Source organism: Eptatretus burgeri, chromosome 1, assembly GCF_056783735.1.
Source record: "Eptatretus burgeri isolate ZD-2024b chromosome 1, Ebu_testis_v1, whole genome shotgun sequence".
NCBI lineage: Eukaryota > Metazoa > Chordata > Myxini > Myxiniformes > Myxinidae > Eptatretus > Eptatretus burgeri.
Genome location: NC_140961.1, coordinates 12863931 through 12887662, shown reverse-complemented (window position 1 = coordinate 12887662; position 23732 = coordinate 12863931). Strand labels below are relative to the sequence as shown.

General features: G+C 45.5%; 1 protein-coding gene and 1 long non-coding RNA gene across 6 annotated transcripts in view; one reads left to right on the top strand and one right to left on the bottom strand.

The window, feature by feature from the left end:
- LOC147033883 (uncharacterized) overlaps nucleotides 1–23732 on the bottom strand; it is a 109846-nt gene that overhangs the window by 17562 nt on the left and 68552 nt on the right. The gene's annotated exons all lie outside the window — the stretch shown is intronic.
- Nucleotides 1–23732, top strand: part of LOC147033884 (homeobox protein Nkx-2.5-like) — a 101192-nt gene that overhangs the window by 18017 nt on the left and 59443 nt on the right. The gene's annotated exons all lie outside the window — the stretch shown is intronic.

Below are 23732 nucleotides of genomic sequence, written 5' to 3'. Positions count from 1 at the left end.
CCTCTTAGGTGTCAAGAAACTTACTTCGCACGATTAATATATATTCCTCGATGTCACACGCTCAGGGGGTGCAACTGCCCAGATGTGACCACACCCCAAAGGTGGAATTCACACCCCAAATTACAGGGTTGCTTTTGGGCCCAGATAATCCAAACTCTCAATGAAGAACCACATAACATCAAAATGAAGGCCTCTTCTGATTGAATTGGCATGGTACCATGTAGATACGAGGGTTTGAAACTATCCATTCAAACAGGCTAGAAACATAGGAAATCACCTGCCACAATAGCTTCCTTTGGGATTTTCACAAATGGAGTCTCACTTCAAAACAAGGAATCACCATCAGAGTGATGAATGAGATGGAGCACAACAACCAAGATTCCAAAAAACCTGCAGATGCCTTGCATCTTCAATAAAGGATTCATGCCACGTTTGTTCCGGCGCATCACTGAGTGGAAAGGTCCGATTCCAAGACTGGCGCTTTTAAGAGTGCCAGCCTATAAGTGCCTCAGGCAGGACTTAAGGTAGACTGTCTGCCACATCCCTTTTAATTGCTGTGGAATCACAAAAAAACCAATGTTCTTTAATGATTGATGGATGTCCAACCGACATTAAGGTGTCTTCCAACCTTGAGTTTTTTTGAAGGGATTAAACATGTGAACACACGACATGGCACTGCACAAATCAAATGGTGACGAGGTTCTTTATTCTGCCCTCCCCCTTTACTTTTCCACTTTGATACAATCACAAGTCCCTCTCTCTAGAAAGGACTCGTAGGTACGAGAGGGTTCTCACCAGACGAAGTCAGAAACTACGCGTGACTGCAAGATAACTCCATACCTCGAAGTAACTACAACTTCACCGAACACTCACGATCTTTCCACAAGTTTCACCCTTAACACTTACCACCTTTTTACTCTACCCGACATATAAAATCGGTGTCTGGCCTAAACAAACATTACAGAGTCATATATGTAATTATATATATATATATATATATATATATATATATATATATATATATATATATATATATATATCAAATCAAACCCTCCAACTTGACGATGCAGCAGGGCACAGATGGAATCCCATCGCAGCGCTTTCTGCATGACATGTCAGCAAAAATTGTCACCTGCCATGCAAGCACATTGTCTCTTCCCTGTTGATCACCAGTCAGGAGGTTTGCAGCCAGGAATATTAACTTCAACCAAAGAAGCACACTAACCCTACGACATGATGCTGATGCCATGTACATAAATTATACCAACACATCACCTCCAAACAAGGAGGCATCCATATGGCACTCAAGCCTTTGCAGACGAAGATTAAAGCCGATGGTCACAAATGGACAAAAGCAGAGATGTTGATCTAGATTTGCCCTTGTTGTGGGCTCATCAGGGCAAGATACTGCTGATCGTTCATTCATGACAATAATATGCTCATTAATAAACCAAATTTATGTACATGGCATCAGCGTTATGTCATAGGGTCAGTGTGCTTCTTTGGTTGAATTTAATATTCCTGGCTGCAAACCTCCTGACTGGTGATCACCAGGGAAGAGACAATGTGCTCGTGTGGCAGATCACACTTGTTGCTGGCAGGTCGTGCAGCAAGCGCTGTGATGGGACTCGATCTGTACCTTATTGCCTCGTCTAGTGAGGAGTTTGATTTGGTTTATTAATTTATTTTGGATCCCAGAATATCGTGGATGGATAAGTGTCCACCCCCCCCCCCCCCGAGTTAATACTTGGTGGAAGCACCTTTGACAGCAATTACAACTGTGAGTCTGTTGGGATAGGTCTCTACCATCTTTGCACACCTTGATTGGGCAATATTTGCCAATTGTTCTGTATAAAACCGTTCAAGCTCAGTCATGTTTTGTGGGGAGCGTTGATGGATAGCAATATTTAAGTCATGCTTCAGATTTTCAATTGGACTTATGTCGGGGCTCTGCCTGGGCCACGTAAGGACATTTATCTTTTTGTTCCTTCGCCACTCCAGTGTAGCTTTGGATGTGTGCTTCAAGTTGTTGTCATGTTGCAAGGTGGTCTTTTATCCCAATTTCAGCTTTCTTGCAGAGGGCAGCAGGTTTTCCTCGAGGATTTTTCTGTATTTTGCTTCATCCATTTTCCCTTCTATCCTGAAAAGTGCCCAAGTCGCTGCTGATGAGAAACATCCCCATAATATGATGATGCCATCACCATGTTTCACAGTAGGGATGGTGTTCTTTGGGTGATGTGTTGTGTTGGGTTGCACCAAACGTAACGTTTTGCATTTAGGCCAAAAGGTTCCATCCTGGTTTTGTCAGACCACGAAACATTTTGCCACATGGCTTCAGAACCTCCAGAGTGGTTTTTTGCATATGTCAAATGGGACCCAAGGTGGGCTTTTTAGAGTAATTGCTTCCTTCTTGCTACCCCACCATGCAGGGAAAACTTGTGGAGTGCTTGGGATGTTTTGTTACATGCACACAGTGTCCAGTCTTTGCCATAAAGGCATGTAGCTCTTTCAATGTTGCCATTCGCCTCTTGGTGGCCTCTCAGATCAGTCTCCTCCTTACTTTGTCATCCATTTTGGAGGGACGGCCTGATCTTGACAGGGTCTTGGTGGTACCATATGCCTTCCTCTTCTTAATGATTGTTTTGACTGTGCTCCAAGGGATATTCAAGGCCTTTGGAGTATTTTTATACCAATCCCCTGATCCGTGCCTTTCCACAACTTTATCACGGAGGGGTTTTGAAAGCTCCTTGGTGCTAATGGTTGAGTCTTTGTTGTGAAATGCACTACCCAGCAGAGGAAACCTCCATGAACAGTTGATTTTATTCTGAAATAATCAGAATCACCACAATTTAACACAGGTGGAGGCCAATTAACTTGGTGTGTGATTTCGAAGGTGATTGGTTACACCTGAGCTAATTTACAATTGCCATAATACAGGGGCTGGACACGTATCCAACCAAGATATTCTAGTTTTGAATCTTTAATTAATTTTCTGAAATTTGGAGAATTTGTTTTTCACTTGGAAGTTGTTGGTTACAACATGTAAAACGAAGGTGGAAAAAGTCTGATTTAATGTTATTTAATTCCAGGCTATAAGGTAACAAACGATGAAAATTTTGAAAGGGGATGTAGACTTTCTGTAGGCACTTTATATTGTGACAGTTCTGTGAAACCGTCACTCCACAAAGCAATGGCACACAACATATCGTGGTTCCTGAGATAGTTATTTCATTCATATTCGTTCCACAGAGTCCTTCCCCTCATGTCTAGTGGGTTTATGGGTCATATGCATTGTGTGGGCTTCAGGTAGGTTCTTCTGCCCCTTTACGTATCTTGCTTTGCTGCGCACTCAAATCTCTCCTTCACACATCCATGCACACCAAAGATCATACCAAACAGGTAGTTCATTAGCATATGAGAGCCAAAACCATTTGAATCATGTGTCATAACTTAACGGGTATTTCACTGTGACTGTCACCATACACGAACCCCAATGCTACAACATTTCATTCACCATCAAGACTTCTTTATGATAACGACCACACCATCAAAACATCATCGAAGCTCACCTACATTCGCCACTGATGCCTCCACCATAACCAACGACCACAATAAACTAATGATTACAACCACAACCACCATGCCAGAACTCACTGCTAGGCTGACGCTCCCAACGCCTCAACCACGATCACCACTCTCTTTTAGAACAGACAGAGAATGAGGGAGCATGGCACGCCATTGCCAATGCTCGGGTGTGGACGTGCAGACATTTCACTTAGAGCGCGAGTGTGCGCTCGACTCCATTCAACATCATGTCAATAGCCCTAGCACTCCACTCATTTACGGCCCCCATTTAGTGTGCGGTACACGTTCGTGCACAGAGAGTGCAAACGAACAACGCAGTCCCACATTAATCGCAAGTGGGACAGCCCAGAGCTTAATGGGGCCATTTGTATGGCTGTACCCTCGCGTGAGCGGGGCCAGCACTGTGGCGATCATCCATATGCCAATGGGGGGGGGGGGACTGGGAAACACCTATTGACTCGTTTGATCCAATGCTAAACTTCTCTCTCGTGAGGGGATTATAAAACGCGTGTGCTTGCTGCGTTCTTGGTGGGTTCTTGGTTCGTGGTTCAACAGACAGAGCTTGGCAGAACGGGTCAGAACGGAGACCATGGAGTGAATCGCTGGATGAGTGAGAGAACCAGGCACCAGGCCATGCGTAATTCGAGCAGTCGCAGTAACATTTACAAATTTTCTCACACATCATGAAGCCCATCTTCTTGCACATTCTTCTCCTTTTCTTTTCGTCTCGTCCGCTGTAGATGCATATTTATAAAAGGAGCATCAGGGATTACCTGGGCCCACTGATCCACATCTTTTATAGTTTCCTCTCTGCACATAACCCTGCCCATCTTCACACCCTCATTTTGCACACCTTAGACATCATCAGTTTTCCTCCTCCTTCCCCCTCCTCAGCAAGTGGATTTGCATGGGTCCGTTGACCTTGCTTGGTAATTAAGAGATCGTAAACACCTTGTACTTTTTCTTGTTTTTCATTACTTTCTAACTTTCCTCGGGAGTGTTTCTGATGGTGCCTGTCATGTTAGCATAGATAAGATTGTGTCAGTATTAGATCAGTACAGTGCTGCACTGTGTCTTCTTTGTAAATAACTGTGTTTCTTTTGCTGCACTTCACCAATCCTTGCTTTCTTTGCTGTGTGTATTTTCAGTGTAATAAACCCCTTGGTGGTACACATACCTTTCCTCGTCTCTTACTCAAAATAAACTTGCTGTTATTATAAATATACCCAGTTCGTAGCATATTTTCCTCTATTGATCCAGTATAGTCTGCACATAGCGTTCACCTCGAAGTTCTACCCAACCTGATTTGCTCTTGTGAGCCAGCGTACACTCACTGTATCACTCAGCAGTAATCCGAGTGTGCGCTGAGGGCAAGAAACCCTCTTTGGTGCAGTCATCCAAAGGTAAGGTAACATGCGAAGTCGTGAAAAATCCTGCCAGAATTGGCGGTACCTATCGGCCTTCGTGGTTGATTCGCAATCCGCTGAGCCACGGAGTTATTCGTGGTGAACCTCAAAACCTGGGGCGTAGCAATGTACATATACTGTATATATCTCAAACAATTGTATAGGTATACAAGCATGTATAGGTATATAGAACAATGCACTGAGCACGCAATACATCACCTCTTCAGAAATGCCCCGATGAATGTGGTGAGAAAGGCGGCGCCATTGTTGTGGAGTCGCGAATACCCAGAGCACCCCGGGAAGTGACGACACCTCCCCCAAGCTCAGTGGCTATTTGTGTCGTGTGTGTGTGTGTGTGTGTGTGTGTGTGTGTGTGTGTGTGTGTGTGTGTGTGTGTGTGTGTGTGTGTGTGTGTGCTCCACAATGAGCCTTAGATCCTTCAAAAATAAAAAAAAACAAACAGTCTCGTAAATATTTAGTGACGTGTTGTTGAGGTTAAGTTAGATAAGGTTAGATTTCGGCCAAAGTTAGCAATTTTAAAGAGATTGAGAAAGTTATTATCATTGATAGAGGTGTAGTTTCTTATTACCAGTACTGACATGATTTGTCAGGTCAGGTCAGACTACATTTGTGACTTGCTGCAGGTACCATGTAAACCTGTACTAACCTGTTCCATTGTCAGGTTATCGGTGACGAAACCGTCTCCCCCACCAAGTTTTGTGGTGAGAAGGGTGGATGATATGGACACCCAGCAGGTTGAAGAACAAAACCTGTCAAAGGGCCGAGGAGCTCTTTGTGAGCCAATGGCCATCGATATCCAGTGCCCAACTGTGTCTGTCCTCCTGCAGTTGGGTTCGTCTTTTTTTTTTGAGGAGGTTGGGGGCAGGATTTGCACTCTGGCCACCGTAAAACCCTTCATTCTGCAAAACATTCCAGAAACATAACAAGAATCTGAAAAACCCACTCTGTGGGAGTACCTCCTGTGCACTTTCCCTTCGCAGGGCAGCTCACCGGATGACGGGATTAGGGCAAAGCCTTCAGGATCCCCAATCCTTGATGATAGGAGGCAAACCACGGGGTAACATTCCCGGGTCAGATTGCGGGAGAGTTCGTTGGGGTGGTGCTGAGGTGTCGTCCACTAGACGGTGGTCTCCTTGGGTTAATCTGAGGCGGTCCCTTTGGGTGGGTGCCTGGAATATTCTATCCCGAAGAGAGGATGATCACCTGTCTCTGTTATCATCTGAGCTCAAGCATTTGGACAACGGTATTGCAGCACTCTCTGAGGTTCGGAGACCGGATTGCGGCGAGATCATGGCGGGTGGTTACACCTACTATTGGTCTGGTCACTCTGATGGTTACCATGCCCAAGGAGTTGCTGTAGCTGTGTCCAAGAAGATGACTCCAATACCCATTGAGGTAACACCAGTCAATGAGCGTATTATGAGACTAAGGATTTGTCACTCCTTGGGCGTCATTTCCGTGGTCTCTGTAACTGCTCCGAATGAGGTGAGTGATATCACTGTGAAGGACGCATTCTGTGCCACGCTCGAGTCTGTGGTTGATCAGTGCTCCAAGCGAGATACACTTCTCGTCTTGCGGGATTTCAATGCATCGACTGGAATTCATAGGGATTGTTATGAGACGTGTGTTGGTCCCCATGGGTCAGGAACTGTGAACCTGAATAGCACTAAGTTCCTTGACTTTGCAAGAAGGTATGGACTTGGGGTGGCTGCTTCATGGTTTCATGAACAATGTTGCAAGTGGCTGGTTCATGGTTTTAGCGCCCACAGGCTTATCACTGGACTTGGTATTCCAACGCTAGTGGTGTGGCAAAGGAGATTGACCATGTGCTCGTTGATGGTCGATGGAGGATGATCCAGAACTGCAGGGTCTACCGGAGTGCTCAGTTCCTCAATACTGACCACCAGCTTGTTGTAGCAACTCTTATGTTGCACCTTAAATCCAGGAGAATGGTACCATCTCATACTCAGCTGGATGTTGGCAAGCTAAAGGATGAGAGGGTAGCTGAGGAGTTTGCGAACAGGCTGAGTGGAGATTTGGGAGGTCTGGGTGCTTTGGGGGATCGGGAAGAGTTATGGAGTGCCTTCAAGACTACCGTCCTTGATGATGCCAGTGACTTGGAACTCACCGGAGGGCGAATAAGAATTTTGACTCTCAAGGGACACTGGATACCAATATCCAGAGTCACAGCGCCAGGCTGAATGGCAGAGCCGAGCTGTTCAGGTTCAGGGAGCAGAGGCATAAAATTGGACGTGCACGTAGAGTGGAGAAGGAGGCCGATGAGCGAGGAATCTATGAGGGGGTAGAGCATCACCTGTTGTCAAGTGATTCTCGTCCTGCTTACAGGGGAATTTGTGCATTGCGTTCATCCAAGCCCATCCCTCGGTGCACTGCAGTTAGAGCAGAGGGTGGTAGGCTCTTGACAGAGGAATCCGAAGTGAAGGCTCGCTGGGCCGGTTACTTTGAGCAGTTGTACCAGGCTGATCCACCAGCCGTCGAGTTGGACATCAGTGGTGTTACAATCCCTGTTGCTGACCCTCCAATCAACTGTGGTCTACCTTCATTTGTGCAAACACAGGCCATAGTGAACCCGTTGAAATGGCGTAAAGGTCCTGGGATCTGCGGCATCCATGCTTAACTTCTCAAGGCTGGTGGAAATGCTGAACAAATGTCATTGTATGCAGTTCTGTGCTCTGCTTGGAACACAGGCATCATCCCAACTGACTGGTAGAGGGGCCTTGTTGTCCTTCACTGGAAAGGGAAGGGTGATTGCCAAGACTGCAACTTTGACCGAGGTGTGACGCTGCTCTCAGTGTCGGGCAAGGTCTTTGCTTAGATAATTCTCGATTGGGTTTGCCACCATCTGCTTGAGCACCAGCGTCTCGAGCAATCAGGCTTTACACCAAAGAGGTCAATGATTGACCATATCCTTGCTCTTTGGGTCCTCACTGAATGCTGTTGAGAGTTTCGGCAGGGGCTGCTTGCAGCCTATGTTGATCTCTGTAACGTGTTTGATTCAATGAATCGGGATGCCCTCTGGAGGATTCTTAGTCTTCCTGGGGTGCCACCAAAACTGATCTATCTGATGTCTGAACTATGCTCTGGTACTGACAGTGCTGTGAGATGCGGTTAGACCATCTGACTTATTTCTAGTTTTTACTGGAGTTCGTCAGGGGTGTGTACTGGCCCCCACACTTTTCAGCACTTGTATGGACTGGATTTTAGGGAGGATGTCGGAGAGATCAAGCTGCGGTGCATCGTTTGGGAATGTTAACATCTTTGACCTTGATTTTGCAGATGATGCAGTCATCTTTGCGGAGACTCTAAATGTCCTGTTGGGGGCCCTCACTGTGCTGAATGAGGAATCGGAGCTGCTGGGATTACAGGTTTCCTGGGTCAAAACTAAGATCCAGGCTTTCAATGACATCTTGGATGCTGCTGTCCTGTCTGTACCTGTTTGTGGTGAGGATGTTGAGGTCGTGGAGAGATTCACTCACCTTGGTAGTGATATTCATGTCTCTCCTGACTGTGAGCCAGAGGTCAACAGACATCTGGGTCGGGCCTGGGGAGTCATGGATTCATGCCGGGTGTGGTGCTGCCGGTTCCTGTGCGGGAGGACGAAAGTCCGAGTCATCAGGTCCTTGGTGTTTCCAGTCTTGCTCTATGGGTGTGAGACTTGGATTCTGAGCAGGGACCTGAGACGGAGACTTAATTCCTTTGGTACCAGGTCTCTTCGGATAATCCTTGGCTATCGCTGGTTGGACTTTGTGTCCAACCAGCGATTGCTGAGAGACTCAAATGAGATTTGTTTCATGCATAGTCCATGACCGTCAGCTGCAGCTGTCTGGACTTGTGGATCATTTTCCTGGTGCTGATCCTGCTCACCAGATTCTCTCAGCGAGGGAGCCTCGTGAGTGGAGGAGGTCAAAGGGCCGACCACGTGCCTCATGGTTGCTGCAGGTTGATCAGCATCTCAAGGAGATAGGGATGGGCCAGGCTTCTGCCTGGGGGATGGCCAGATGGAGGCCCCTGGAGTACCGGCGGAAAGTGGACACAGTAATGCACTGCTCTGGCGCATGCTACCATACCTGACCTGACCTGACATGATGAGAACCATTTTCGATTATGTTATGCTGTGAAAGGTACTTCCCTTGGTTTTACGTGAAATTACAGTGCCTTTGGAAATTATTCACACCCCTCGACTTTTGTCACATTTTGTTGTTACAGCCTGAATTTAAAATGGGTTTAATTAAAAAAAAATTGTCACCGATCTACACAAAATATCCCAAAATGACAACGTGAAAACGTTTTCAGAAAATTTTACAAATGAATGAAAAGCTGAAATGTCTTGCATCATTATGCATTCATCCCCATTGCCTCCAAAGCATCCAGCCAAAGCAACACTTGAATGGCTTCATAACAAGAACGTGAAAGACCTTGAGTGGCCCATCCCCATTGCCACCCTCCAAATTGAACTCAGGTGCATCCAATTTCCTTTGATAATCTTTGAGATTGCTCTACAACTTGAGTAAAGTCCACCTGTGGTTAATTCAATTCATTGGACGTCATTTAGAAAGAAACACACCTTTCTCTCGAAGGTCCCAGAGATGACAGTACACGTCAGAGCAGAAACTCAACAATGACGTCCGAGGAACTGTCCACAAAACTCTGAGATATAATTGTGAGTCGGCATCGATCTGGGGAAGGGTATCAAACAATTTCTAGAATGTGTTGAAAGTTCCCAAGAGAACAGTGAGCTCCATCATTAGAAAATGGAAAGAATATGGAACGACCCAGACTCTTCCTCGAGCTGGCCATCTGACCAAACTGAGCAACTGGGCAAAAAGGACCTTGGTCATGGAGGTGACCAAGAACCCAATGACCACTCTGACAGAACTACAGAGTTTCATGGCTGAGATGGTAGAACCTGCCAGAAGGACAACAGTCTCTGCAGCAATTCACAAATCTCGGCTTTATGGGAGAGTTGCCATCTGGAAGCCACTCCTGAGAAAAAGGAACATGACAGCACACCTATAATTTGCAAAAAGGCATGTGAAAGACTCTGAGAGCATGATGAAAAAGATTCTGTGGTCTGATGAGACGAAAATTGAACTCTTTAGCCTGAATACAAAGCGGTATGTTTGGCAGAAACTGAGCACAGCTCATCACCCATTTAACACTATCCCGACTGTGAAGCAGGGTGATGACATCATCGTGCTATGGGGATGCCTTTCAGGGGCAGGGACTGGGAGACTTGTAAGGATAGAGGGAACAATGAATGGAGCCAAATACAGACAAATCCTTGAGGAGAACCTGCTTCAGAGTGCTAAAGACCTTAGAATGAGGCAAAGATTTACATTCCAACAGGACAAGGACTCCAAGCATCCAGCCAAAGCAACACTTGAATGGCTTCATAACAAGAGCGTGAAAGACCTTGAGTGGCCCAACCAAGGCCCAGACTTGAATCCCATTGAGAATCTGTGTAAAGACTTGAAGATTGCTGTTCACAGATGCTCCCCATCCAAATTGACAGAGCTTGAGCAAATCTCCAAGGCTGAATGGACGAAAATCCCCAAATCCAGATGTACAAAGCTGATACACACATACCCAAGAAGACGTGAACCTGTAACCTCTGTGAAAGGCACTTCTACAAAGTATTGACTCAGGGGATTCAATACTTCTGGACGCAAGACATTTCACCTTTGCATTTTCAATTAATTTGTACAAATTTCTGAAAACGTATTTTTCACTTTGTCATTTTGTGGTATTTTGTGTAGATCAGTGTCAAAAATTTAAATTTAATCCATTTAAAAAGCAGGCTGCAACTCAACAAAATGTGAAAAAGTCAGGGGGTGTGAATACTTTCTGAAGGTACTGTATTATGTGATGCACTGTTGATGCAACTTAGTGCTGCATTTTGGAGCAAAGAGCCTGTAAGTTTTAATACCTGATGTGGACAAAGCCTGATAGGTGTTTGATGTCACGATGATGCAACCTGGCTAATGTAAGATGATCTATCTCTCACTTTTTGCTCGGCTAAGGGAGACCATAGAGAGGACCGCCGTTATTATTTACCTCTCCGAAGTAAGTTTTGACACATGCTGATAATAAAGTAAGCATGCAAGATTCAAGTTCATCAACTTGAAATATCAGGCCTTCTCCTGATGAGGCGAAGGGGGAATAAATTGTGAAAATAAAAGCAAATTACGGAAGACAAGGGATATGGAAAAGAAATTTCTTGGGTTGCCTGCGAAGTGTGTCCATATTAAGAAAGAGTTCTTGGTGCCAGGATCCCAATCTCATATACAGTACAGTATTTATTTGTTAATTGTTTACTAATGTGCTTGTACCTTTCTTGTAAAACCACACCGAAGTTTCAAATAATGTATTTATCTTGCACATATACTCATGTAGGTATTTAAAGGTTAACATGTACTTTTTTTTTTTTTTTTTGAGAAAATAAAAAAGTACAAGGAAGTTGATGTTTACTTGATACACCTAATGACTTTTCCCATCGATGTAGATTGTAGAAGCACTTTGATGAAATCTGTGTGTACATCTTTGGGACAGATGTGCAGTCATTTCAGGATACATACCATGATGTCTTTATCGTTCGTAAATTTAATGCCACACAGATGTTTGATGAGTAGTCCAATCGCGTGCGTGTGTTTTGGCACTTTGAGTGGTCCAGATGTAAGTCACATGGTGAGATAGTTTTTGGGGAACGACTTAGAACTTCCCAACCCATCTCCATGGAAAGTATTTTCCATGTGAGATTGAACATTATTGTGAAGTAAAGGCACGCCCTGAGACAGCATACCTGGCCCACCTGGCCGTAGTCATATAACTTGTCTTATTGTCGGTGTATGCCTTCCATTCATCCATCCATTGGGACCATACTCTGTGCAGAGTGTTGATGCTGCCTAAGCAGTCTCCTTGGCTATTGGGTATAGTCCTGGATGGGTCGCCACTCCGACACAGGATACCAGCAAGCTGGTACTCATTTTGCCGACCTCGGAAGGATGACGGGCAGAGTCAGCCCCACCTGGTATTCATTTAACAGCCAAGTAGGATTTGAACTCAGGATCCCAGGATCCCAAGCTCACCACCCTAACCATTAAGCCAACACCAGGCATGTGTATGCCTTGCATACCAATAAATACTGTACATACATACATTGGGAGTATGCGCCACAGCACGTTGCTGCGTCCACTTTCCACTGGTGCTCCAGGGGCCTCCATCTGGCCATCTCCCAGGCAGATGTCTGGCCCATCTCCATCTCTTAGGGATAGGACATTCCAGGCACCCACCCAGAGGGACCACCTCAGGTTAACCTGAGGAGACTGCCATCTGGTGAACAACACCTCAGCACAACCCCAACACACACTACAACGTGTTTGGCGGAGTGAAGTGTTTTATGGTGGTCAGAGTGCAAATCCTGCCACTAACCTTCTATGGAAGGTAACCAACTGCAGGAGGATTTCCACAGATGCAGTTGGCACCAGATACAGATGGCCATTGGCTCACAAGGAGCTCCTCCATCCTTTGACAGGTTTTTTGTTTAATCCTGCTGGATGTCCATGTCAATACACCCTCCACACCAGAGGGACCTGATGGGGGGGGGGGGGGTTTAGTCTTGCACTCGGCCATCAACAGGTTAGTACGGGTTTTACATGATACCCATAGCACAGGGGTCGGGAACGTGTGGCTCGCGAGCCAGGTGTGGCTCTTTTGATGATTGCATCTGGCTCGCAGATAAAATTGGAGTTTGAAACTTTGAAAGCCCAATATTTCTCGCGGAAGCTTTACCCATAGTTTGAATGGTGTCATGCTTCATTCACGTGCAGGGCTGAACTTGCCAGAAGGAGAGAAGAAAAAAACGCCTTCGAATTGGCTGAAGCGGTTTTTGTTTCGTCCAGTCATGCGGCCAAGGCGACTCGTGATTTCGGTTCCTCTAATGACGTGCTGCTGCCGACACGCGTAGCGGAATTCATCTCGACCAATCACGCGCCACCACTGAGGCGACAGCATCCCAGAGTCGGCCAGCCGCGCCGCACCTCTCAAGTATATAAGCCCGTGCGCAGGCCAGCCAGACTCACTATTTGCCAAGCCCCAGTTGGGTCAACATCTCTCTCTCTCTCTCTCTCTCTCTCTCTCTCTCTCTCTCTCTCTCTCTCTCTCTCTCTCTCTCTCTCTCTCTCTCTCTCTCTCTCTCTCTCTCTCTCTCTATCAAAGCTAACCCTTCGACGAAGAAGATGGCGAAAAGAAAAAAAGATGAGGAGTATCGTACATTTCAGGACGAATGGGCCGAAGAATTCGCCTTTGTGGAGAGAGCAGGTTCTGTGGTGTGTCTAATTTGCAATGACAAAATTGCATCGATGAAACGGTCGAATATAAAGCGGCACTTCGACACACGCCATGCTACCTTTGCATCAAAATACCCTGCGGGAGACAGCAGAAAGAAAGCGTGCCAAGAGCTACTGAGCAGGGTGCAAGCCAGCCAGCAGCAACTCCGCGTATGGACCCGGCAAGGTGACTATAATTCCGCTCGCTTTGCTGGATCTTTAGCAATAGTAAGGAACGGAAAACCATTCACAGATGGCGAGGATGCTGAAACGTTCATGCTGGATGTAGCCAATGAACTTTTTGATGATCTTCCGAACAAAGACAAGATAATCAAACGGATACAAGACATGCCTCTGTCGGCAAGAGCTGTTCATGATCGTACCATCATGATGGCAAACCAAGTGGAGGAAACGCAAGTGAAGGACATAAATACAGCGCCGTTCTTTTCCCTGGCTTTGGATGAGTCAACAGACATAAGCAATTTGTCGCAGTTCAGTGTGATTGCAAGATATGCTGCTGGTGATACACTGCGCGAAGAAAGTCTTGCTGTTCTGCCAATAAAAGGGTCCACAAGAGGTGAGTATTTATTCAAGTCTTTCATGGAGTTCGCTCAAGAAAAAAATCTACCTATGGATAAACTTATCTCAGTGTGTACTGATGGTGCTCCATGTATGGTGGGGAAAAACAAAAGATTTGTGGCGCTTCTCCGTGAACATGAAAATAGACCCATCCTAAGTTTCCATTGCATTCTACACCAGGAGGCACTTTGTGCTCAGATGTGTGATGGGCAGCTTGGCGAAGTGATGTCGCTGGTCATTCGTGTGATCAACTTTATTGTTGCCCGAGCCTTAAATGCTCGCCAATTTAAAACAATGCTGGATGAAGTTGGAAATAACTATCACGGTCTGCTTTTGCACAGCAATGTGCGTTGGTTGTCAAGAGGGAAGGTGCTTAGCCGTTTTGCGGCTTGCCTGAACGAAATCCGGACTTTCCTTGAAATGAAAGGGATTGAGCATCCTGAGCTAGCCGAAACTGAGTGGCTCCTCAAGTTTTACTATCTCGTGGATATGACTGAACATCTGAACCAGCTCAACGTGAAAATGCAAGGCATTGGAAATACAGTGTTATCCCTTCAACAAGCCGTGTTTGCTTTTGAAAACAAGCTGGAGCTCTTTATCATGGATCTTGAAACAGGTCGTTTACTACATTTTGTAAAACTGCGACAATTTAAAGATGCATGCACAGCAAGTGAGCCCACTCAAAACTTTGATCTCCACCAGTGAGCTGGCTTCACATCCAGTCTCCGACAGTCATTCAAAGCACGCTTTGGAGAATTTCGTGAGCACACTCGTCTTTTTAAGTTCATCACCCATCCAAACGAGTGTTCACTGAACACAGCTGACCTGAGTTACATTCCTGGTGCCTCCGTCAGAGATTTTGAAGCAGAAGTGGCTGACCTGAAGGCCTCAGACATGTGGGTGAATAAGTTCAAGTCACTGAATGAAGATTTGGAAAGAATCGCACGACAGAAAGCAGAGTTGGCGAGCAAGCACATGTGGACAGAAATGAAAAAACTTCAACCCGAAGACGAGCTGATTATCAAAACTTGGAACGCGCTTCCTGTCACATACCTCGCACTGCAGCGTGTGAGTATTGCTGTCTTGACCTTGTTTGGATCTACGTATGCATGTGAGCAGTCATTCTCACATCTTAAAAACATCAAGTCCAACCTACTATTACGTCTAACGGATGAAAGCCTCAACGCTTGCATGAAGCTTAACCTCACCAAGTACCAACCAGACTACAAAGCCATCAGCAAATCCATGCAGCACCAGAAGTCCCATTAATGGTGAGTATTATAACAACATTATTTAAAAGAATAAATTCAGAGGCTTATTATACTAACATTTTGTTGAATTCAGTCTTAAAATATATTATATGGCTCTCACTGAAATATGATTTCCAAATACTTTGCTTTAATGGCTCTCTGAGTCAAAAAGGTTCCCGACCCCTGCCATAGCAAGTCACAATCATGGTTGGGTGCCGCCAGGCTGCTTTGTACCATCTATGAGCGTGGCACACAACGCAAGGCTTCCGTCCTCAACCACTCCGCCAACCCCAGCTTCCGAGTCTCCGGATTACAGGCACACACCACTACGCCCAACATAACAATGCAGCACTTATGAAATGACATAATCCACCCCAAAATGCTGAGTGTAACTGTGCAGAAACCCAAGGGAGCTGAAGATTTCGGAGCGAAATAAACTACATTATGTGTCCGTGATAAGGATTGTTACTTGGAATGGCTCACAAAGCTCTAAAAGAAGCCGAAAATACTTGGAGAAGTACCTGAGAGAAAGAGCTGTGCCTCTGCACAAAGAAAGACTTTGATAACGTTCTCAGCTTGCCAAATGGGAACCTGCTCGTATTGCGGGCTCGTATAATGCCCGAGTGGAGGGACGTGTGTTGCACAACCCTCTGTCAGATCGCTTCCATTGAATGGACTGTGCATCTTGATTAGGTTATTCTGAAGGACATCTGGGCTTGTGCATGTACAGAGCCGTTATAAATATATCTTTTGTTTGGTCTCAGTGCCTCAAGAAAAATATGGATTTTTGCATCTATTGGTAAAAGTGTGTGTGTGTGTGTGTGTGTGTGTGTGTGTGTGTGTGTGTGTGTGTGTGTGTGTGTGTGTGTGTGTGTGTGTGTGTGTGTGTGTGTGTGTTATATCCATGGCCGACGCTAGAATGCACCAACAGTGAATGGTACGAATATGACACCTCTCAATCAAGGATATTTCTCGTATTCCTATATTTCCATGATCCAAATTGCATTCAGGTACACAACAATTATGACTAACTATCATGAAATTGCCACTCTTTCATTTGAATGCTGAAAAGTATGTTTAAAAGATTATTTGAATCACAGATTTTGTGCAAGCAAAGGCAGGCTAAAAGTGCTCGTTGAGCAAGACTGAATTGATGTGAAAACACAGCGCATGCGCAAAAGGCCTCATTTAAGCCTAAGTCACATTTGCTCTATGGCGAGGATACGGCGGCCGTACCCCCCCTGAATTGACAGAAACGTGCGCCGGCCGCAGAGTTTCTGCGGTGGCCTCAGGGTGGCCCTACGCCATATGGCTATCTTTTACAGGCCGTAGGGGTCGCCGTGGAATTATAGCGTGGAGTTATAACTTTTTTCATTTCTACGTTGGCTGTAGCAATTCAACAAGCCAAGCTGTGACGTAGCTGTGTTCCACGTCGACCATACGTAGGGTGTACGGTGGGCTTGCATTATTCGTGCGGCTGCCATAGGCTCTTATCAATGAAAAATGAATTTTGCCAACACCCAAAAAATTACGGCGGCCGCACTATTTCCACTGTCGCCGTAAGGTAGTCCTAAGGCGTCCCTGTGTTCAACGTACGGTGGCCTTGCAGTCTGTGTGACTACCTGCAGGCAATGCAGGGTCGACGCATGGTTCCCCTACGCCCGCCGTGCGTCCTACTTACGGCCTCCGTGGCAGTCTGTGTTGACCGTGCGTCCACCGTACGCTACTGCTAGAGATCGGAGTATAGGTGTTTGCCTATACTCCAAACTGGTATGTTCAGTTACATATATTATAGTTATAGTATATTCAGTTATATATACTGGTATATTCCGAACTGTTATATTTTTATTTCAGTAAAAAAAGAACTGGTATATATACCCACTCGTTACCGTCCGTCTGGCCGCACGTTCGCCTTAGGGCCCCCCTGCGGTCACCTTGCAGGCACCTTGAGGCTACCTCGCGTCTGCCTTGAAAATTATATAGCCGCCACAGGGACGCCTTAAGGTCACCGTGTGACATCAAATCAAAGACCGTACGGCACCTCCACGTTTTCGGTCTCCACAATTTCTAAATACGCCGTGCGGCTCCCCGAAAAATAAAAACATATGTGACTGCTACATTGTGTGACCGTGGAAATACTGCGGCCACCCTATAATTGCTAGTGGCCGTAGATTTTGTAGACCCTACGGCCGCCGTGCCAAATGTGACTTAGGCCTTAGCACTCAAACGTCATTTTTAAGGTCACGTATTCACGGTAACACTGCAGTGCATTGATGGGTTTCCACATTCAAGAAATTCCACAAAATAAACCATTAAGTTCCTGAAACACATTTTCTTGGTGAATATTGACCTTTGTTTTGCTGGTGTGGTCCATAGTCCAGGCCCTGACATAGAACCCCGTATACATTTCTGACCGCATAGACTTTGACAGTTGATTTGAGTATGGAATACCTCTAGCTTCAAGAATCTACTAGGCAGAATTCTGAAATTTGTAGCAAAATCCAGAAAACAGCCATTTTCCAAAATGGCCGCCACCAGGTCAGCGCCAAAAAAGGAAATGCATATAACTTCTGATAAGAACGTAGTAGAAGGACGATTTGGTGTCTATTATATGGTTTTTAGGTATGCCCGACAAAGTGGTGGCATCAAATAGCATTTTAGACGTTGCCCAGTTGCCAAAATCCAAGATGGCCACCACCCAAAATCCATCAAACATGAAAATGTGTATAACTTTTGATAGGAATGTAGTAGAAGGACGAATGTCATGTCTATTATGGGGTTTTCAGGTATGCCCGACACAGTGGTGGGGTCCAAAGGCATTTTAGACGTTGCCCAGTTACCGAAATCCAAGATGGCCGCCACCCAAAATCCATCAAACATGAAAATGTGTATAACTTTTGATTTTGATGGGAACGTAGTAGAAGGACGATTTTGGTGTCTAATATGGAGTTTTAGGTATGTCTGACACAGTCTTGGCGCCAAAAAAAACATTTTTGATGTTTCTCAGTCACCGAACACCAAGATGGCCGCCAAACTAAATTCGTCAAACATGAAAACGTGCATAACTTTTAACAGAAATGGTGTCTGGTGTGGCCATCTTGACAGTCCTAGGTAACAGTATTATATTTAACATTATCTCGTTTGCCAAAATCCAGCATGACTGCCAATAAAGTATGGCAAACAATCAAATCAGTTAAATAAGATACACACAAAGTTTTATAGAAGTATGACAAACATTAATCGAGGGCTAGTACAGATTCTTAATATTTAATAACAATACTGAGAGAAAAAACATTGCAGAATAATATTACACAGTACAGTCATTGCCTGTCGTGGTATGAATACGAGTTCAAGCACAGAGAGTGGCAAGTTATGATATTGATAAACCAATTAGTTCTTACGTCCCATCCTGACATTGGATGAACAGGCAATATTTAGTGTACTGACCTATCTGCGCTACCCAAGATGTCACTGACCGAATTGACTGACTACTTATTAGTTATTTTGACATGTTGATTCTTGTTGTTTGTGACAAAAGATCACACAGTTTTGCCCAGCCTTTTTGCATGGGCAGCGCTTTGTGTTACACTTGACCATGCATTTACAGATAACAAGCTTCCCATGGGGTAATGAAGAGACATTTGGCAGGCAAGAGGATGTCATTATCCATTACCCAGCCGTAATTTGTCGGATCTGGAGCTGAATGGGGGTCACCAAGAAGGCACAGGACATTATGCACAACAAAAAAAGCTCTCTGGATATGGCCAGGAATGACACTTGATGTGGGGGATAGGGCTTCCAAGGGCTTCGGCATCGTAGCTCGAATATGGCACTCCACTCGAAGCTGGTCGAAGGTCTGAGATTCTGGCTTGGACTTTGCACCAGCCCACACATGAACGAGATACTCCTCAGCCTTCTGCACGACCTCTTCAGTTAACTGATTTGACTCTGCAAAATCGGCAAGGAACTTCTGTGGTTCACATGAGAGACGCATGTTTTGTGCCAATCTTACTAAGCGAATCATCGCCAGTGAGGACATGCGCCTTCACTATGACCCTGCACAGTCCCACTCCCAACTTATCTGCGAGAACATGCAGTGGTATATAACGCCTATGCTCACCGGAGCTAAACTCTACCCACAACTCTTGAAGACCCCTCTCTTATATTTGAGGGATAAAGCGAAGTAAATACACTATTGTGTCAGTATCATTAGAGATCACGAGCAGCCGACTACTCCCGCGATCCACCTCCCATGCACAGTGAAGAACTAAGCGATCATCAGCTTCTTCCACACGACATGTCAAAGCCTCGATAGATTCACAGGTTTCGGCAGACGATGGGGTTGACGATCTGCCTGCGCACAGCAACTATGCTGGCACAACTTTCTCATCTGTGATGCATCCGCTGAGCACGACGGGCAGCTTGACTAACAGAGGAGTTGATGCCAGCTGGCGGGCAAGCTGCTGCAACTTGGTTTTATTGGACGGCGATGTCCAAAACTTCTCAAGTTGCTGTGGGATTGAGACATCTGCAGTGAGCTCAATGAGGTCAACAGACCCCACTCTGCCAGCACGACGGAACCTTTCTCCAGCTTTAACGGATGACTCCAGGTAGCTGTCAAATACGACGTGGAGGCTGGTCCTGGAGCAAATTGAGCGGCCCGCAGATAGGACACAGCTAATTGCGCGATCGAATGTTCCAAAGGATGCTAAGTTTGGAAATGACCGAATTTTAGACATGAAGTCTAAGATAACGGATATGTCCCCCCGGGAAAATACATGTCTTCAACCGTTAAATACTTCTCCAGATCAGCAATCAGTGCACTCTTGTCAGGTTTGGAGGGGAGGTCACTTTCAAATATTGTCGAAATGGGGATGATATCATGGCCATAGATAGAGTCGAGTGTCATGCCCCGCTCTTTCACGATCTCAATGTCACGCTGAGCTGCCGCTATCATCTTGGGCAACACAGTTACAGGAGCTGTAGTCGTCACAGAGGGTGGTTTGTAGTCCATTTGCGGCAGGTTTCTTTTTGATATGGTGACCGATAATTTTTTTGTCTTCTCCAGGAACCGCTCTTTCCGAAATTCTTTGACCAGTCGATCTCCGTTCTGTTGCACCTGAAGCAGCCGCACTGCCACTTCATCATCTGCCAACTGTTTGGTGATGAGGTTATGGAGCTTGATGCCTGGAGCCTCGATGATGTAAGGATTGCCCCTATCTCTCACAAAGTCCAGAAGCCTTGCCACGTTTTCGTTGAGCTGAGCAGCTTTGCATAATAGACATAATAGACACCAAAATTGTCCTTCTACTACATTCCATTCAAAAGTTATACACATTTTCATGCTTTACGGATTTTGGGTGTCGGCCATCTTGGATTTTGGTAACTGGGCAATTCTAAAATGCTTTTTGACGCTACCATTGTGTCGAGCATACCTGAAAACCCCAGAATTGACACCACAACCGTGCTTCTACTACATTCCTATCAAAAGTTATACAGCTTTTCATGTTTTATCGATTTTGGGTGGCGGCCATATTTGATTTCGGAAAATGGGCAACGTCTAAAATGCTTTTTGACGCCACCACTTTGTCAGGCATACCTAAGAACCCTGTAATAGACACAAAAATCGTCCTTCTACTACGTTCCTATCAGAAGTTATATGCATTTCTTTTTTGGCGCTGGCCTGATGGCGGCCATTTTGGAAAATGGCTGTTTTCCGGATTTTGCTACAAGTTTCAGAATTCCACCTAGTAGATTCTTGAAGCTGGAGGTATTCCATACTCAGGACGACCAAGAATGTCTCAATCCCATTGTGGCTTGCTTCGACTGATATGAAACTCTGGATACATGTATCATAACATGTCAAAATCTTCTTCATCAAATAATCACCCTCACTCTGGTAAGCATACGAGGAGGTATAGGAAGTGGACAAAAAAAAGGAAATAGCTGGGTAAATGAGGGAAAGCAAGCAACGGCTTCCACACAGGTGTTGTCATTTGTTAATGAAGGAAAGAACATCCCAGCATGATTACAAAAATGCTGCACAGGTCTGGTTGCCTATAATTATGGCTAACTTGTCTGCAAGAAGAGACCCCCCCCCCAATGCCCCCCATCCCCTGAGCTCGTGTGGTCGCCCAATGGTTTGATGAGCATTTATGGGATATTCTGGAATGACACCTGAGACAGCGTTTTCCACCTCCATCAAACAGGTGTGAGTTGATTGACTTTCTTGGTGGAAGAATGGTGCTGCATCCCTCCTGCAGAATTCCAGACATTGGTGGACTCCATGCCACGGTGCATACAGGCCGTACTGGCCGCATGTGGTGGCCCAATGCCCCATTAAGCGATTTTACATTGGTGTTTCCATTTTTTTTTGTCCACTACCTGTATATTGCTCTGTGCACCTCCCCTACCCCCACAACACACTCATTAAAAAGAAACACACACTCAAGAAATCTTCAACACTTTAGCAAAAAAGACGTCCATAAATTACAAAAGATGACAGCCAATTAGGGGGAAGTGCACAAGTCAGCTTTACACACACACACACACACACACACACACACACACACACACACACACACACACACACACACACACACACACACACACACCTCCGTTGTCTTGGGTCGCATGACCCAGTTTTGTTTTCGCCTCTGTGTGTTTGTCTGTGAGCAGGATATCTCAAAACGTTATGGAAGGATTTGGATGAAATTTGGTAGAAAGGTTGCGTGTGTGACAAGGACGAATTGATTCGATTTTGGTGAAGATCTGGAGCCGGATTCAGACACGAGATTTTTTTTGATTTTCGAAGTGATTCTTTGCCATTGTGAACAGTGCAATAAACGATATATGGTATGATGTTGTCATTTCCGAGTACCCATGAATGCAGGATTCCTCAGAGCGAGGACCTTTCATCCCGAGGGATGGGCCAAATGGTCTTTTAATGCACTGCGCTCGGTATTACTCCACTACCATTCCCCAAATCATTCAAATGAGCCAAAATGATGGCAAACACACACGGAAAGCAAACGGCTGAAACACAATTTGTTTGAAAATAAAAGCACTGGGAAGAGGTTGACAAGATGCTATCATAAACGGAACAAACCAAGCGAGTCAAAAGACAGTCCCATCGTGTGCTGCCTTTTTGGCTGCTGGTTGCATCACTGGTTAGGGGCACGGCTATGCCGCTGATGCAGTGCCCCTATTACCAGTACACTGGTGCTCATTTAGCTGACCTCAGAAAGAAGACAGGCTGAGTCAACCCCCTGGTGTTAATTCAGTGGACAACGGGGCTCAAACTCAGGACCCTAGGATTCCATGCCACCACCCTAACCGCTAAGCCAACACCAGGCTCCAAAAGATAATAAAAAAGAGAATGGGGATATGCAAACTGTTATACAAGAAGGAGAAATAAAAGGCAAAACAACCCACTAGGCACTACAGATCACACTCATACAAGACAATAATGGACGTGGGACTTCCCTTTCTCTGTGATGCGCAGGGTGGACGCAGGATTCAATGCAGTACACTTTACGAAACCAGGTGCAGACAAGAGCCAGTGACGATGGTGTCCTAAGACAAAGTAAAACGGCCACAAGCGGGGCCAGCAATGAGTAGGCCTTCAACCAGGCCATGTAGTCATATTTGTCCTTTTCCACAATGAGGCCTCCTGGTCAGCACTTCTTCCTCCTCCTCCTCCTCCTCCTCCATGTCCTCCTTTACACTTCGATCATGTGGGAGCTGTCCTGTCTTGAGGTCTTTCTTCCCCTCTCATAAGGTAGCTTGATACCAGCTTAGGTCTATCCCAAAGCTTCTACAAGACCACACAAACACAAGACCACAAGAACGTTTCCCGTGGACCACTTGCTTGACCTTTTCCATCCGAGCCTCTCTGTTCTTTGCTCACGACTGAGTTATTTTGTTCCTCCTGGGCGGAGTCTTCCTCTGGGCCGCCCCACCCACAGCAATTATGTTCAACCCCAATAAAAGTAAATGTACATCTTTTCTTCCGAGCTCCACAGTGCACTACACCACCATGACTGGCACAAACAGGCCATAGAGATCACAATTGGCCGAGTTGCACACATGATACATGTGTCTCTGCAATGGGAAGTCCTCACCTAGCCCCACCTATAAACACAAGGTATTTATGCATACATAATTAATCCATCTCCCCCACCTTTCACGAAACAATATATTTAACAAAAAACTCGGCGAATGAGTTAGTTCGGTGACAAGAACAAGCCAATTTGATTTTGGTTGAGGACCAGATGCAGCAGATCCTGCCAATCGGTGGGATACAAAATGTAAACTGTTCAGCCTGGTGGAGGTATGCGCTCTACCGAGTGCAATTGTAATTTGTGGACATTTTCCGATGGTTTTGCGATTTATTTTTTCCTGCGATATTGGCCTCGGGTTGCATCAGCATGTGGAATTTTAGCTTTCTCCCCCAGATAGAAAGTCCCTAATATTTATATCAGTGAGTGAGTCACTCAGTGGTTAGAAAGAGCTTCAAATATTAGAAAATACCTGCTTCCTGTGGA